Raw genomic sequence first — 18,217 nt, 5'->3', positions numbered from 1 at the left:
AGTCTAAAGTATAGATCTCAAAGTCTGTGCACAGAATTTAGCAAGGGCCTCGCACCTTCTGATGCATCAGGTAGGTGCACAATAGCATAGCCTAACCCTCTGTACTTTGGTCTATATTGATGCGGGACATAGACAGCCAGCTGATGACCAATCCATTAGTGCAATGGATGGCTGGAAGCATTTGTCTTTGCCTTTGCAATACCACAGAAGCAATGCATGGTCAATGTACAGCAATGACACACCTGTGTGAACAGCCAGGAGACCCCCCCCCCCCCCCCATGTTATGTTACATAGTTACATAGTTAGTACGGTCGAAAAAAGACATATGTCCATCAAGTTCAACCAGGGAATTAAGGGGTAGGGGTGTGGCGCGATATTGGGGAAGGGATGAGATTTTATATTTCTTCATAAGCATTAATCTTATTTTGTCAATTAGGAACATTCAGCACCCACCCGCTATCAAGGCAGCTGCCTATCATGTCATGCCCTACCTGCACAGGTGTGCTGGCTACTCAAATGATCCAATTAAGGAGGCCATTTAGTCAGCAGCAGCAGAAGTCCTGTGCCTGGACGCTCCAACAGGGGCCAGACACAAGCAGAAGCAGAAGCAGCAGAAGCAGCAGCAGCAGCACCACCTTTTGTTTTTTGGCTGCAGCAGCAAGGCCCACAGGGCTGGCTAGCTGGCTAGCCAGCAAGCAGGTAGCAATGAAAGTAGGAATCTTTCTTTTTAACCCTGTAAGGGGGTGGTGCACTGTACCCGAAGATACTGCCATATCGGGTCAATGCATAGGGCGACGGAAGCAAGCTTCGAAATCGGCCCCCGTTCTCAAAAATCCATTTAATATATGGTCCCCAGATAGGGGACGTATCAGATATTAAACTGATAAGAACAGATACTACACTTGATCTTAGCCAAAAGGCCGAGAAGCGATAACCGTGAAAGGGGCGGGCCCAACAAGGTCCCCTTCATGGGCACTATCACTGCTTGCTGTCAGGGAGGCTGCCAGACAATTTTCCATGCACACTCTGGGCTGGGGGGCAGTCAACCACCAGTACACACAGCAGAACCTAAACCCATACCATTATTGCTAAGCAGCAAGACAGGGGCCCATTGCACTCCCACGGGGCCTTTTTAAATGCAATCCATAACCCGGATTTGCCAGGAACCCTTCTTACTCCTCCTACTTGCATGTGACACTGGGCTTAGGATCTGCATAGGAAACACACACACAAGCACACACCTACCTTTGTTGCCTGCAGATGCCTCCTTGGCTGTCCCCAAACGGTATCAAACCAACACCCACGGGAAGCTGTAAGCATAGAGGACATGCCTGCACCCCATTGGACTTACCTGTGTGGGTTAAATCCGGGTTATTTGACAACCTATGGCGGTGATGGTTCTGCTCAGGCAGAGCAGTGCTGATGCTCCTCATAAAGCTGTCGCTGCTGTGAAGGTTCTAGGTGACATCACAAATCCCTATGGTTACATACACAACAAAGCTGGGTTGTTGTTGTTTACACTCTGCAAGGCCTGTGGAAGTGAGTGACATCATAGCACTGTAGTTCTGAGGGTTCTAGATGGATGCAACAATCTCCTGTTGCTTCTATGAAGGCCATAATAGACGACATCACCAAACAGCTCCATAGTCACATACACAGCAAAGGAGAGATGTTGTTTACACCTAGTGATGTCAGTGGTATTGAGTGACATCACAGCACAGTGCTAAGGCTCCTGGGCCTGGACACAGCAGCGGCTGCAATATCTCAACGGAGAATACGTTTATATATATGTGTGTGTGTGCGCGTATATATATATATATATATATATATATATATATATATATATATTTCTCCGCCGAAATCACTTTTAAACCCATTTCCACCTTTTTTTCCCTTCTCTTCCTCTTACTTTTTTTTCACGTTTTTTTACGTTTTTCTCCTTTTCGCCTCTTTTCTGGGCGTATTATTCTTCTTTTTCTTCTTTTTTTTCGTCTAATGCATACCCCATCAGTGCAGCAATGCTTATTCAATACCGCCAGCAGATGGAGACACTGGGGGATAATTTTCTAAGGATTTATACTGATTTTTCCTGTCTGAATTTGTCGCACAGAAAGTTGCAGGCCAAATATGTGTGACATTTCTGCGACTTTAGCTTCTAGAGCATTTTTACAACATTATACATAGGTGCTGAATACATAAAAAGCGACTGTTCAGCGACAGACAAGTCGCATCGGCTGAAAGTAGGCCAGAATGTCAGTCCATGTTGGAGCAGGTTTAGATACAGTCTAAAGTATAGATCTCAAAGTCTGTGCACAGAATTTAGCAAGGGCCTCGCACCTTCTGATGCATCAGGTAGGTGCACAATAGCATAGCCTAAACCTCTGTACTTTGGTCTATATTGATGCGGGACATAGACAGCCAGCTGATGACCAATCCATTAGTGCAATGGATGGCTGGAAGCATTTGTCTTTGCCTTTGCAATACCACAGAAGCAATGCATGGTCAATGTACAGCAATGACACACCTGTGTGAACAGCCAGGAGACCCCCCCCCCCCCCCCCATGTTATGTTACATAGTTACATAGTTAGTACGGTCGAAAAAAGACATATGTCCATCAAGTTCAACCAGGGAATTAAGGGGTAGGGGTGTGGCGCGATATTGGGGAAGGGATGAGATTTTATATTTCTTCATAAGCATTAATCTTATTTTGTCAATTAGGAACATTCAGCACCCACCCGCTATCAAGGCAGCTGCCTATCATGTCATGCCCTACCTGCACAGGTGTGCTGGCTACTCAAATGATCCAATTAAGGAGGCCATTTAGTCAGCAGCAGCAGAAGTCCTGTGCCTGGACGCTCCAACAGGGGCCAGACACAAGCAGAAGCAGAAGCAGCAGAAGCAGCAGCAGCAGCACCACCTTTTGTTTTTTGGCTGCAGCAGCAAGGCCCACAGGGCTGGCTAGCTGGCTAGCCAGCAAGCAGGTAGCAATGAAAGTAGGAATCTTTCTTTTTAACCCTGTAAGGGGGTGGTGCACTGTACCCGAAGATACTGCCATATCGGGTCAATGCATAGGGCGACGGAAGCAAGCTTCGAAATCGGCCCCCGTTCTCAAAAATCCATTTAATATATGGTCCCCAGATAGGGGACGTATCAGATATTAAACTGATAAGAACAGATACTACACTTGATCTTAGCCAAAAGGCCGAGAAGCGATAACCGTGAAAGGGGCGGGCCCAACAAGGTCCCCTTCATGGGCACTATCACTGCTTGCTGTCAGGGAGGCTGCCAGACAATTTTCCATGCACACTCTGGGCTGGGGGGCAGTCAACCACCAGTACACACAGCAGAACCTAAACCCATACCATTATTGCTAAGCAGCAAGACAGGGGCCCATTGCACTCCCACGGGGCCTTTTTAAATGCAATCCATAACCCGGATTTGCCAGGAACCCTTCTTACTCCTCCTACTTGCATGTGACACTGGGCTTAGGATCTGCATAGGAAACACACACACAAGCACACACCTACCTTTGTTGCCTGCAGATGCCTCCTTGGCTGTCCCCAAACGGTATCAAACCAACACCCACGGGAAGCTGTAAGCATAGAGGACATGCCTGCACCCCATTGGACTTACCTGTGTGGGTTAAATCCGGGTTATTTGACAACCTATGGCGGTGATGGTTCTGCTCAGGCAGAGCAGTGCTGATGCTCCTCATAAAGCTGTCGCTGCTGTGAAGGTTCTAGGTGACATCACAAATCCCTATGGTTACATACACAACAAAGCTGGGTTGTTGTTGTTTACACTCTGCAAGGCCTGTGGAAGTGAGTGACATCATAGCACTGTAGTTCTGAGGGTTCTAGATGGATGCAACAATCTCCTGTTGCTTCTATGAAGGCCATAATAGACGACATCACCAAACAGCTCCATAGTCACATACACAGCAAAGGAGAGATGTTGTTTACACCTAGTGATGTCAGTGGTATTGAGTGACATCACAGCACAGTGCTAAGGCTCCTGGGCCTGGACACAGCAGCGGCTGCAATATCTCAACGGAGAATACGTTTATATATATGTGTGTGTGTGCGCGTATATATATATATATATATATATATATATATATATATATATATATATATATATATATTTCTCCGCCGAAATCACTTTTAAACCCATTTCCACCTTTTTTTCCCTTCTCTTCCTCTTACTTTTTTTTCACGTTTTTTTACGTTTTTCTCCTTTTCGCCTCTTTTCTGGGCGTATTATTCTTCTTTTTCTTCTTTTTTTTCGTCTAATGCATACCCCATCAGTGCAGCAATGCTTATTCAATACCGCCAGCAGATGGAGACACTGGGGGATAATTTTCTAAGGATTTATACTGATTTTTCCTGTCTGAATTTGTCGCACAGAAAGTTGCAGGCCAAATATGTGTGACATTTCTGCGACTTTAGCTTCTAGAGCATTTTTACAACATTATACATAGGTGCTGAATACATAAAAAGCGACTGTTCAGCGACAGACAAGTCGCATCGGCTGAAAGTAGGCCAGAATGTCAGTCCATGTTGGAGCAGGTTTAGATACAGTCTAAAGTATAGATCTCAAAGTCTGTGCACAGAATTTAGCAAGGGCCTCGCACCTTCTGATGCATCAGGTAGGTGCACAATAGCATAGCCTAACCCTCTGTACTTTGGTCTATATTGATGCGGGACATAGACAGCCAGCTGATGACCAATCCATTAGTGCAATGGATGGCTGGAAGCATTTGTCTTTGCCTTTGCAATACCACAGAAGCAATGCATGGTCAATGTACAGCAATGACACACCTGTGTGAACAGCCAGGAGACCCCCCCCCCCCCCCCATGTTATGTTACATAGTTACATAGTTAGTACGGTCGAAAAAAGACATATGTCCATCAAGTTCAACCAGGGAATTAAGGGGTAGGGGTGTGGCGCGATATTGGGGAAGGGATGAGATTTTATATTTCTTCATAAGCATTAATCTTATTTTGTCAATTAGGAACATTCAGCACCCACCCGCTATCAAGGCAGCTGCCTATCATGTCATGCCCTACCTGCACAGGTGTGCTGGCTACTCAAATGATCCAATTAAGGAGGCCATTTAGTCAGCAGCAGCAGAAGTCCTGTGCCTGGACGCTCCAACAGGGGCCAGACACAAGCAGAAGCAGAAGCAGCAGAAGCAGCAGCAGCAGCACCACCTTTTGTTTTTTGGCTGCAGCAGCAAGGCCCACAGGGCTGGCTAGCTGGCTAGCCAGCAAGCAGGTAGCAATGAAAGTAGGAATCTTTCTTTTTAACCCTGTAAGGGGGTGGTGCACTGTACCCGAAGATACTGCCATATCGGGTCAATGCATAGGGCGACGGAAGCAAGCTTCGAAATCGGCCCCCGTTCTCAAAAATCCATTTAATATATGGTCCCCAGATAGGGGACGTATCAGATATTAAACTGATAAGAACAGATACTACACTTGATCTTAGCCAAAAGGCCGAGAAGCGATAACCGTGAAAGGGGCAGGCCCAACAAGGTCCCCTTCATGGGCACTATCACTGCTTGCTGTCAGGGAGGCTGCCAGACAATTTTCCATGCACACTCTGGGCTGGGGGGCAGTCAACCACCAGTACACACAGCAGAACCTAAACCCATACCATTATTGCTAAGCAGCAAGACAGGGGCCCATTGCACTCCCACGGGGCCTTTTTAAATGCAATCCATAACCCGGATTTGCCAGGAACCCTTCTTACTCCTCCTACTTGCATGTGACACTGGGCTTAGGATCTGCATAGGAAACACACACACAAGCACACACCTACCTTTGTTGCCTGCAGATGCCTCCTTGGCTGTCCCCAAACGGTATCAAACCAACACCCACGGGAAGCTGTAAGCATAGAGGACATGCCTGCACCCCATTGGACTTACCTGTGTGGGTTAAATCCGGGTTATTTGACAACCTATGGCGGTGATGGTTCTGCTCAGGCAGAGCAGTGCTGATGCTCCTCATAAAGCTGTCGCTGCTGTGAAGGTTCTAGGTGACATCACAAATCCCTATGGTTACATACACAACAAAGCTGGGTTGTTGTTGTTTACACTCTGCAAGGCCTGTGGAAGTGAGTGACATCATAGCACTGTAGTTCTGAGGGTTCTAGATGGATGCAACAATCTCCTGTTGCTTCTATGAAGGCCATAATAGACAACATCACCAAACAGCTCCATAGTCACATACACAGCAAAGGAGAGATGTTGTTTACACCTAGTGATGTCAGTGGTATTGAGTGACATCACAGCACAGTGCTAAGGCTCCTGGGCCTGGACACAGCAGCGGCTGCAATATCTCAACGGAGAATACGTTTATATATATGTGTGTGTGTGCGCGTATATATATATATATATATATATATATATATATATATATATATTTCTCCGCCGAAATCACTTTTAAACCCATTTCCACCTTTTTTTCCCTTCTCTTCCTCTTACTTTTTTTTCACGTTTTTTTACGTTTTTCTCCTTTTCGCCTCTTTTCTGGGCGTATTATTCTTCTTTTTCTTCTTTTTTTTCGTCTAATGCATACCCCATCAGTGCAGCAATGCTTATTCAATACCGCCAGCAGATGGAGACACTGGGGGAAAATTTTCTAAGGATTTATACTGATTTTTCCTGTCTGAATTTGTCGCACAGAAAGTTGCAGGCCAAATATGTGTGACATTTCTGCGACTTTAGCTTCTAGAGCATTTTTACAACATTATACATAGGTGCTGAATACATAAAAAGCGACTGTTCAGCGACAGACAAGTCGCATCGGCTGAAAGTAGGCCAGAATGTCAGTCCATGTTGGAGCAGGTTTAGATACAGTCTAAAGTATAGATCTCAAAGTCTGTGCACAGAATTTAGCAAGGGCCTCGCACCTTCTGATGCATCAGGTAGGTGCACAATAGCATAGCCTAACCCTCTGTACTTTGGTCTATATTGATGCGGGACATAGACAGCCAGCTGATGACCAATCCATTAGTGCAATGGATGGCTGGAAGCATTTGTCTTTGCCTTTGCAATACCACAGAAGCAATGCATGGTCAATGTACAGCAATGACACACCTGTGTGAACAGCCAGGAGACCCCCCCCCCCCCCATGTTATGTTACATAGTTACATAGTTAGTACGGTCGAAAAAAGACATATGTCCATCAAGTTCAACCAGGGAATTAAGGGGTAGGGGTGTGGCGCGATATTGGGGAAGGGATGAGATTTTATATTTCTTCATAAGCATTAATCTTATTTTGTCAATTAGGAACATTCAGCACCCACCCGCTATCAAGGCAGCTGCCTATCATGTCATGCCCTACCTGCACAGGTGTGCTGGCTACTCAAATGATCCAATTAAGGAGGCCATTTAGTCAGCAGCAGCAGAAGTCCTGTGCCTGGACGCTCCAACAGGGGCCAGACACAAGCAGAAGCAGAAGCAGCAGAAGCAGCAGCAGCAGCACCACCTTTTGTTTTTTGGCTGCAGCAGCAAGGCCCACAGGGCTGGCTAGCTGGCTAGCCAGCAAGCAGGTAGCAATGAAAGTAGGAATCTTTCTTTTTAACCCTGTAAGGGGGTGGTGCACTGTACCCGAAGATACTGCCATATCGGGTCAATGCATAGGGCGACGGAAGCAAGCTTCGAAATCGGCCCCCGTTCTCAAAAATCCATTTAATATATGGTCCCCAGATAGGGGACGTATCAGATATTAAACTGATAAGAACAGATACTACACTTGATCTTAGCCAAAAGGCCGAGAAGCGATAACCGTGAAAGGGGCGGGCCCAACAAGGTCCCCTTCATGGGCACTATCACTGCTTGCTGTCAGGGAGGCTGCCAGACAATTTTCCATGCACACTCTGGGCTGGGGGGCAGTCAACCACCAGTACACACAGCAGAACCTAAACCCATACCATTATTGCTAAGCAGCAAGACAGGGGCCCATTGCACTCCCACGGGGCCTTTTTAAATGCAATCCATAACCCGGATTTGCCAGGAACCCTTCTTACTCCTCCTACTTGCATGTGACACTGGGCTTAGGATCTGCATAGGAAACACACACACAAGCACACACCTACCTTTGTTGCCTGCAGATGCCTCCTTGGCTGTCCCCAAACGGTATCAAACCAACACCCACGGGAAGCTGTAAGCATAGAGGACATGCCTGCACCCCATTGGACTTACCTGTGTGGGTTAAATCCGGGTTATTTGACAACCTATGGCGGTGATGGTTCTGCTCAGGCAGAGCAGTGCTGATGCTCCTCATAAAGCTGTCGCTGTTGTGAAGGTTCTAGGTGACATCACAAATCCCTATGGTTACATACACAACAAAGCTGGGTTGTTGTTGTTTACACTCTGCAAGGCCTGTGGAAGTGAGTGACATCATAGCACTGTAGTTCTGAGGGTTCTAGATGGATGCAACAATCTCCTGTTGCTTCTATGAAGGCCATAATAGACGACATCACCAAACAGCTCCATAGTCACATACACAGCAAAGGAGAGATGTTGTTTACACCTAGTGATGTCAGTGGTATTGAGTGACATCACAGCACAGTGCTAAGGCTCCTGGGCCTGGACACAGCAGCGGCTGCAATATCTCAACGGAGAATACGTTTATATATATGTGTGTGTGTGCGCGTATATATATATATATATATATATATATATATATATATATTTCTCCGCCGAAATCACTTTTAAACCCATTTCCACCTTTTTTTCCCTTCTCTTCCTCTTACTTTTTTTTCACGTTTTTTTACGTTTTTCTCCTTTTCGCCTCTTTTCTGGGCGTATTATTCTTCTTTTTCTTCTTTTTTTTCGTCTAATGCATACCCCATCAGTGCAGCAATGCTTATTCAATACCGCCAGCAGATGGAGACACTGGGGGATAATTTTCTAAGGATTTATACTGATTTTTCCTGTCTGAATTTGTCGCACAGAAAGTTGCAGGCCAAATATGTGTGACATTTCTGCGACTTTAGCTTCTAGAGCATTTTTACAACATTATACATAGGTGCTGAATACATAAAAAGCGACTGTTCAGCGACAGACAAGTCGCATCGGCTGAAAGTAGGCCAGAATGTCAGTCCATGTTGGAGCAGGTTTAGATACAGTCTAAAGTATAGATCTCAAAGTCTGTGCACAGAATTTAGCAAGGGCCTCGCACCTTCTGATGCATCAGGTAGGTGCACAATAGCATAGCCTAACCCTCTGTACTTTGGTCTATATTGATGCGGGACATAGACAGCCAGCTGATGACCAATCCATTAGTGCAATGGATGGCTGGAAGCATTTGTCTTTGCCTTTGCAATACCACAGAAGCAATGCATGGTCAATGTACAGCAATGACACACCTGTGTGAACAGCCAGGAGACCCCCCCCCCCCATGTTATGTTCCATAGTTACATAGTTAGTACGGTCGAAAAAAGACATATGTCCATCAAGTTCAACCAGGGAATTAAGGGGTAGGGGTGTGGCGCGATATTGGGGAAGGGATGAGATTTTATATTTCTTCATAAGCATTAATCTTATTTTGTCAATTAGGAACATTCAGCACCCACCCGCTATCAAGGCAGCTGCCTATCATGTCATGCCCTACCTGCACAGGTGTGCTGGCTACTCAAATGATCCAATTAAGGAGGCCATTTAGTCAGCAGCAGCAGAAGTCCTGTGCCTGGACGCTCCAACAGGGGCCAGACACAAGCAGAAGCAGAAGCAGCAGAAGCAGCAGCAGCAGCACCACCTTTTGTTTTTTGGCTGCAGCAGCAAGGCCCACAGGGCTGGCTAGCTGGCTAGCCAGCAAGCAGGTAGCAATGAAAGTAGGAATCTTTCTTTTTAACCCTGTAAGGGGGTGGTGCACTGTACCCGAAGATACTGCCATATCGGGTCAATGCATAGGGCGACGGAAGCAAGCTTCGAAATCGGCCCCCGTTCTCAAAAATCCATTTAATATATGGTCCCCAGATAGGGGACGTATCAGATATTAAACTGATAAGAACAGATACTACACTTGATCTTAGCCAAAAGGCCGAGAAGCGATAACCGTGAAAGGGGCGGGCCCAACAAGGTCCCCTTCATGGGCACTATCACTGCTTGCTGTCAGGGAGGCTGCCAGACAATTTTCCATGCACACTCTGGGCTGGGGGGCAGTCAACCACCAGTACACACAGCAGAACCTAAACCCATACCATTATTGCTAAGCAGCAAGACAGGGGCCCATTGCACTCCCACGGGGCCTTTTTAAATGCAATCCATAACCCGGATTTGCCAGGAACCCTTCTTACTCCTCCTACTTGCATGTGACACTGGGCTTAGGATCTGCATAGGAAACACACACACAAGCACACACCTACCTTTGTTGCCTGCAGATGCCTCCTTGGCTGTCCCCAAACGGTATCAAACCAACACCCACGGGAAGCTGTAAGCATAGAGGACATGCCTGCACCCCATTGGACTTACCTGTGTGGGTTAAATCCGGGTTATTTGACAACCTATGGCGGTGATGGTTCTGCTCAGGCAGAGCAGTGCTGATGCTCCTCATAAAGCTGTCGCTGCTGTGAAGGTTCTAGGTGACATCACAAATCCCTATGGTTACATACACAACAAAGCTGGGTTGTTGTTGTTTACACTCTGCAAGGCCTGTGGAAGTGAGTGACATCATAGCACTGTAGTTCTGAGGGTTCTAGATGGATGCAACAATCTCCTGTTGCTTCTATGAAGGCCATAATAGACGACATCACCAAACAGCTCCATAGTCACATACACAGCAAAGGAGAGATGTTGTTTACACCTAGTGATGTCAGTGGTATTGAGTGACATCACAGCACAGTGCTAAGGCTCCTGGGCCTGGACACAGCAGCGGCTGCAATATCTCAACGGAGAATACGTTTATATATATATGTGTGTGTGTGCGCGTATATATATATATATATATATATATATATATATATATATATATATATATATATATTTCTCCGCCGAAATCACTTTTAAACCCATTTCCACCTTTTTTCCCTTCTCTTCCTCTTACTTTTTTTTCACGTTTTTTTACGTTTTTCTCCTTTTCGCCTCTTTTCTGGGCGTATTATTCTTCTTTTTCTTCTTTTTTTTCGTCTAATGCATACCCCATCAGTGCAGCAATGCTTATTCAATACCGCCAGCAGATGGAGACACTGGGGGATAATTTTCTAAGGATTTATACTGATTTTTCCTGTCTGAATTTGTCGCACAGAAAGTTGCAGGCCAAATATGTGTGACATTTCTGCGACTTTAGCTTCTAGAGCATTTTTACAACATTATACATAGGTGCTGAATACATAAAAAGCGACTGTTCAGCGACAGACAAGTCGCATCGGCTGAAAGTAGGCCAGAATGTCAGTCCATGTTGGAGCAGGTTTAGATACAGTCTAAAGTATAGATCTCAAAGTCTGTGCACAGAATTTAGCAAGGGCCTCGCACCTTCTGATGCATCAGGTAGGTGCACAATAGCATAGCCTAACCCTCTGTACTTTGGTCTATATTGATGCGGGACATAGACAGCCAGCTGATGACCAATCCATTAGTGCAATGGATGGCTGGAAGCATTTGTCTTTGCCTTTGCAATACCACAGAAGCAATGCATGGTCAATGTACAGCAATGACACACCTGTGTGAACAGCCAGGAGACCCCCCCCCCCCCCCATGTTATGTTACATAGTTACATAGTTAGTACGGTCGAAAAAAGACATATGTCCATCAAGTTCAACCAGGGAATTAAGGGGTAGGGGTGTGGCGCGATATTGGGGAAGGGATGAGATTTTATATTTCTTCATAAGCATTAATCTTATTTTGTCAATTAGGAACATTCAGCACCCACCCGCTATCAAGGCAGCTGCCTATCATGTCATGCCCTACCTGCACAGGTGTGCTGGCTACTCAAATGATCCAATTAAGGAGGCCATTTAGTCAGCAGCAGCAGAAGTCCTGTGCCTGGACGCTCCAACAGGGGCCAGACACAAGCAGAAGCAGAAGCAGCAGAAGCAGCAGCAGCAGCACCACCTTTTGTTTTTTGGCTGCAGCAGCAAGGCCCACAGGGCTGGCTAGCTGGCTAGCCAGCAAGCAGGTAGCAATGAAAGTAGGAATCTTTCTTTTTAACCCTGTAAGGGGGTGGTGCACTGTACCCGAAGATACTGCCATATCGGGTCAATGCATAGGGCGACGGAAGCAAGCTTCGAAATCGGCCCCCGTTCTCAAAAATCCATTTAATATATGGTCCCCAGATAGGGGACGTATCAGATATTAAACTGATAAGAACAGATACTACACTTGATCTTAGCCAAAAGGCCGAGAAGCGATAACCGTGAAAGGGGCGGGCCCAACAAGGTCCCCTTCATGGGCACTATCACTGCTTGCTGTCAGGGAGGCTGCCAGACAATTTTCCATGCACACTCTGGGCTGGGGGGCAGTCAACCACCAGTACACACAGCAGAACCTAAACCCATACCATTATTGCTAAGCAGCAAGACAGGGGCCCATTGCACTCCCACGGGGCCTTTTTAAATGCAATCCATAACCCGGATTTGCCAGGAACCCTTCTTACTCCTCCTACTTGCATGTGACACTGGGCTTAGGATCTGCATAGGAAACACACACACAAGCACACACCTACCTTTGTTGCCTGCAGATGCCTCCTTGGCTGTCCCCAAACGGTATCAAACCAACACCCACGGGAAGCTGTAAGCATAGAGGACATGCCTGCACCCCATTGGACTTACCTGTGTGGGTTAAATCCGGGTTATTTGACAACCTATGGCGGTGATGGTTCTGCTCAGGCAGAGCAGTGCTGATGCTCCTCATAAAGCTGTCGCTGCTGTGAAGGTTCTAGGTGACATCACAAATCCCTATGGTTACATACACAACAAAGCTGGGTTGTTGTTGTTTACACTCTGCAAGGCCTGTGGAAGTGAGTGACATCATAGCACTGTAGTTCTGAGGGTTCTAGATGGATGCAACAATCTCCTGTTGCTTCTATGAAGGCCATAATAGACGACATCACCAAACAGCTCCATAGTCACATACACAGCAAAGGAGAGATGTTGTTTACACCTAGTGATGTCAGTGGTATTGAGTGACATCACAGCACAGTGCTAAGGCTCCTGGGCCTGGACACAGCAGCGGCTGCAATATCTCAACGGAGAATACGTTTATATATATGTGTGTGTGTGCGCGTATATATATATATATATATATATATATATATATATATATATATTTCTCCGCCAAAATCACTTTTAAACCCATTTCCACCTTTTTTTCCCTTCTCTTCCTCTTACTTTTTTTTCACGTTTTTTTACGTTTTTCTCCTTTTCGCCTCTTTTCTGGGCGTATTATTCTTCTTTTTCTTCTTTTTTTTCGTCTAATGCATACCCCATCAGTGCAGCAATGCTTATTCAATACCGCCAGCAGATGGAGACACTGGGGGATAATTTTCTAAGGATTTATACTGATTTTTCCTGTCTGAATTTGTCGCACAGAAAGTTGCAGGCCAAATATGTGTGACATTTCTGCGACTTTAGCTTCTAGAGCATTTTTACAACATTATACATAGGTGCTGAATACATAAAAAGCGACTGTTCAGCGACAGACAAGTCGCATCGGCTGAAAGTAGGCCAGAATGTCAGTCCATGTTGGAGCAGGTTTAGATACAGTCTAAAGTATAGATCTCAAAGTCTGTGCACAGAATTTAGCAAGGGCCTCGCACCTTCTGATGCATCAGGTAGGTGCACAATAGCATAGCCTAACCCTCTGTACTTTGGTCTATATTGATGCGGGACATAGACAGCCAGCTGATGACCAATCCATTAGTGCAATGGATGGCTGGAAGCATTTGTCTTTGCCTTTGCAATACCACAGAAGCAATGCATGGTCAATGTACAGCAATGACACACCTGTGTGAACAGCCAGGAGACCCCCCCCCCCCCCCCCCATGTTATGTTACATAGTTACATAGTTAGTACGGTCGAAAAAAGACATATGTCCATCAAGTTCAACCAGGGAATTAAGGGGTAGGGGTGTGGCGCGATATTGGGGAAGGGATGAGATTTTATATTTCTTCATAAGCATTGATCTTATTTTGTCAATTAGGAACATTCAGCACCCACCCGCTATCAAGGCAGCTGCCTATCATGTCATGCCCTACCTGCACAGGTGTGCTGGCTACTCAAATGATCCAATTAAGGAGGCCATTTAGTCAGCAGCAGCAGAAGTCCTGTGCCTGGACGCTCCAACAGGGGCCAGACACAAGCAGAAGCAGCAGCAGCACCACCTTTTGTTTTTTGGCTGCAGCAGCAAGGCCCACAGGGCTGGCTAGCTGGCTAGCCAGCAAGCAGGTAGCAATGAAAGTAGGAATCTTTCTTTTTAACCCTGTAAGGGGGTGGTGCACTGTACCCGAAGATACTGCCATATCGGGTCAATGCATAGGGCGACGGAAGCAAGCTTCGAAATCGGCCCCCGTTCTCAAAAATCCATTTAATATATGGTCCCCAGATAGGGGACGTATCAGATATTAAACTGATAAGAACAGATACTACACTTGATCTTAGCCAAAAGGCCGAGAAGCGATAACCGTGAAAGGGGCGGGCCCAACAAGGTCCCCTTCATGGGCACTATCACTGCTTGCTGTCAGGGAGGCTGCCAGACAATTTTCCATGCACACTCTGGGCTGGGGGGCAGTCAACCACCAGTACACACAGCAGAACCTAAACCCATACCATTATTGCTAAGCAGCAAGACAGGGGCCCATTGCACTCCCACGGGGCCTTTTTAAATGCAATCCATAACCCGGATTTGCCAGGAACCCTTCTTACTCCTCCTACTTGCATGTGACACTGGGCTTAGGATCTGCATAGGAAACACACACACAAGCACACACCTACCTTTGTTGCCTGCAGATGCCTCCTTGGCTGTCCCCAAACGGTATCAAACCAACACCCACGGGAAGCTGTAAGCATAGAGGACATGCCTGCACCCCATTGGACTTACCTGTGTGGGTTAAATCCGGGTTATTTGACAACCTATGGCGGTGATGGTTCTGCTCAGGCAGAGCAGTGCTGATGCTCCTCATAAAGCTGTCGCTGCTGTGAAGGTTCTAGGTGACATCACAAATCCCTATGGTTACATACACAACAAAGCTGGGTTGTTGTTGTTTACACTCTGCAAGGCCTGTGGAAGTGAGTGACATCATAGCACTGTAGTTCTGAGGGTTCTAGATGGATGCAACAATCTCCTGTTGCTTCTATGAAGGCCATAATAGACGACATCACCAAACAGCTCCATAGTCACATACACAGCAAAGGAGAGATGTTGTTTACACCTAGTGATGTCAGTGGTATTGAGTGACATCACAGCACAGTGCTAAGGCTCCTGGGCCTGGACACAGCAGCGGCTGCAATATCTCAACGGAGAATACGTTTATATATATGTGTGTGTGTGCGCGTATATATATATATATATATATATATATATATATATATATATATTTCTCCGCCGAAATCACTTTTAAACCCATTTCCACCTTTTTTTCCCTTCTCTTCCTCTTACTTTTTTTTCACGTTTTTTTACGTTTTTCTCCTTTTCGCCTCTTTTCTGGGCGTATTATTCTTCTTTTTCTTCTTTTTTTTCGTCTAATGCATACCCCATCAGTGCAGCAATGCTTATTCAATACCGCCAGCAGATGGAGACACTGGGGGATAATTTTCTAAGGATTTATACTGATTTTTCCTGTCTGAATTTGTCGCACAGAAAGTTGCAGGCCAAATATGTGTGACATTTCTGCGACTTTAGCTTCTAGAGCATTTTTACAACATTATACATAGGTGCTGAATACATAAAAAGCGACTGTTCAGCGACAGACAAGTCGCATCGGCTGAAAGTAGGCCAGAATGTCAGTCCATGTTGGAGCAGGTTTAGATACAGTCTAAAGTATAGATCTCAAAGTCTGTGCACAGAATTTAGCAAGGGCCTCGCACCTTCTGATGCATCAGGTAGGTGCACAATAGCATAGCCTAACCCTCTGTACTTTGGTCTATATTGATGCGGGACATAGACAGCCAGCTGATGACCAATCCATTAGTGCAATGGATGGCTGGAAGCATTTGTCTTTGCCTTTGCAATACCACAGAAGCAATGCATGGTCAATGTACAGCAATGACACACCTGTGTGAACAGCCAGGAGACCCCCCCCCCCCCCCCCCCATGTTATGTTACATAGTTACATAGTTAGTACGGTCGAAAAAAGACATATGTCCATCAAGTTCAACCAGGGAATTAAGGGGTAGGGGTGTGGCGCGATATTGGGGAAGGGATGAGATTTTATATTTCTTCATAAGCATTAATCTTATTTTGTCAATTAGGAACATTCAGCACCCACCCGCTATCAAGGCAGCTGCCTATCATGTCATGCCCTACCTGCACAGGTGTGCTGGCTACTCAAATGATCCAATTAAGGAGGCCATTTAGTCAGCAGCAGCAGAAGTCCTGTGCCTGGACGCTCCAACAGGGGCCAGACACAAGCAGAAGCAGAAGCAGCAGAAGCAGCAGCAGCAGCACCACCTTTTGTTTTTTGGCTGCAGCAGCAAGGCCCACAGGGCTGGCTAGCTGGCTAGCCAGCAAGCAGGTAGCAATGAAAGTAGGAATCTTTCTTTTTAACCCTGTAAGGGGGTGGTGCACTGTACCCGAAGATACTGCCATATCGGGTCAATGCATAGGGCGACGGAAGCAAGCTTCGAAATCGGCCCCCGTTCTCAAAAATCCATTTAATATATGGTCCCCAGATAGGGGACGTATCAGATATTAAACTGATAAGAACAGATACTACACTTGATCTTAGCCAAAAGGCCGAGAAGCGATAACCGTGAAAGGGGCGGGCCCAACAAGGTCCCCTTCATGGGCACTATCACTGCTTGCTGTCAGGGAGGCTGCCAGACAATTTTCCATGCACACTCTGGGCTGGGGGGCAGTCAACCACCAGTACACACAGCAGAACCTAAACCCATACCATTATTGCTAAGCAGCAAGACAGGGGCCCATTGCACTCCCACGGGGCCTTTTTAAATGCAATCCATAACCCGGATTTGCCAGGAACCCTTCTTACTCCTCCTACTTGCATGTGACACTGGGCTTAGGATCTGCATAGGAAACACACACACAAGCACACACCTACCTTTGTTGCCTGCAGATGCCTCCTTGGCTGTCCCCAAACGGTATCAAACCAACACCCACGGGAAGCTGTAAGCATAGAGGACATGCCTGCACCCCATTGGACTTACCTGTGTGGGTTAAATCCGGGTTATTTGACAACCTATGGCGGTGATGGTTCTGCTCAGGCAGAGCAGTGCTGATGCTCCTCATAAAGCTGTCGCTGCTGTGAAGGTTCTAGGTGACATCACAAATCCCTATGGTTACATACACAACAAAGCTGGGTTGTTGTTGTTTACACTCTGCAAGGCCTGTGGAAGTGAGTGACATCATAGCACTGTAGTTCTGAGGGTTCTAGATGGATGCAACAATCTCCTGTTGCTTCTATGAAGGCCATAATAGACGACATCACCAAACAGCTCCATAGTCACATACACAGCAAAGGAGAGATGTTGTTTACACCTAGTGATGTCAGTGGTATTGAGTGACATCACAGCACAGTGCTAAGGCTCCTGGGCCTGGACACAGCAGCGGCTGCAATATCTCAACGGAGAATACGTTTATATATATGTGTGTGTGTGCGCGTATATATATATATATATATATATATATATATATATATATATATTTCTCCGCCGAAATCACTTTTAAACCCATTTCCACCTTTTTTTCCCTTCTCTTCCTCTTACTTTTTTTTCACGTTTTTTTACGTTTTTCTCCTTTTCGCCTCTTTTCTGGGCGTATTATTCTTCTTTTTCTTCTTTTTTTTCGTCTAATGCATACCCCATCAGTGCAGCAATGCTTATTCAATACCGCCAGCAGATGGAGACACTGGGGGATAATTTTCTAAGGATTTATACTGATTTTTCCTGTCTGAATTTGTCGCACAGAAAGTTGCAGGCCAAATATGTGTGACATTTCTGCGACTTTAGCTTCTAGAGCATTTTTACAACATTATACATAGGTGCTGAATACATAAAAAGCGACTGTTCAGCGACAGACAAGTCGCATCGGCTGAA

General features: G+C 46.0%; 8 non-coding genes across 8 annotated transcripts; all 8 read right to left on the bottom strand.

Moving 5' to 3' along the window:
• Positions 1-741: 741 nt before the first annotated feature.
• On the bottom strand, positions 742-932 carry LOC130303798 (U2 spliceosomal RNA). Its single transcript, XR_008853822.1, has one exon. It is a non-coding gene; the product is annotated as a U2 spliceosomal RNA (small nuclear RNA).
• A 2,092-nt stretch (positions 933-3,024) lies between these two features.
• Positions 3,025-3,215, bottom strand: LOC130303797 (U2 spliceosomal RNA). Its single transcript, XR_008853821.1, has one exon. It is a non-coding gene; the product is annotated as a U2 spliceosomal RNA (small nuclear RNA).
• Positions 3,216-5,320: 2,105 nt separating this feature from the next.
• Positions 5,321-5,511, bottom strand: LOC130303796 (U2 spliceosomal RNA). The gene has a single exon (XR_008853820.1). It is a non-coding gene; the product is annotated as a U2 spliceosomal RNA (small nuclear RNA).
• A 2,089-nt stretch (positions 5,512-7,600) lies between these two features.
• On the bottom strand, positions 7,601-7,791 carry LOC130303795 (U2 spliceosomal RNA). The gene has a single exon (XR_008853818.1). It is a non-coding gene; the product is annotated as a U2 spliceosomal RNA (small nuclear RNA).
• Positions 7,792-9,874: 2,083 nt separating this feature from the next.
• Positions 9,875-10,065, bottom strand: LOC130303794 (U2 spliceosomal RNA). Its single transcript, XR_008853817.1, has one exon. It is a non-coding gene; the product is annotated as a U2 spliceosomal RNA (small nuclear RNA).
• A 2,103-nt stretch (positions 10,066-12,168) lies between these two features.
• LOC130303793 (U2 spliceosomal RNA) lies at positions 12,169-12,359 on the bottom strand. Its single transcript, XR_008853816.1, has one exon. It is a non-coding gene; the product is annotated as a U2 spliceosomal RNA (small nuclear RNA).
• Positions 12,360-14,434: 2,075 nt separating this feature from the next.
• LOC130303791 (U2 spliceosomal RNA) lies at positions 14,435-14,625 on the bottom strand. The gene has a single exon (XR_008853814.1). It is a non-coding gene; the product is annotated as a U2 spliceosomal RNA (small nuclear RNA).
• Positions 14,626-16,719: 2,094 nt separating this feature from the next.
• On the bottom strand, positions 16,720-16,910 carry LOC130303788 (U2 spliceosomal RNA). Its single transcript, XR_008853813.1, has one exon. It is a non-coding gene; the product is annotated as a U2 spliceosomal RNA (small nuclear RNA).
• Positions 16,911-18,217: the final 1,307 nt, after the last annotated feature.

This window comes from Hyla sarda, unplaced genomic scaffold (genome assembly GCF_029499605.1).
Source record: "Hyla sarda isolate aHylSar1 unplaced genomic scaffold, aHylSar1.hap1 scaffold_1241, whole genome shotgun sequence".
Lineage (NCBI taxonomy): Eukaryota > Metazoa > Chordata > Amphibia > Anura > Hylidae > Hyla > Hyla sarda.
Note: the sequence above shows the minus strand (reverse complement) of the source record. Positions and strands in the feature narration are given on the sequence as shown.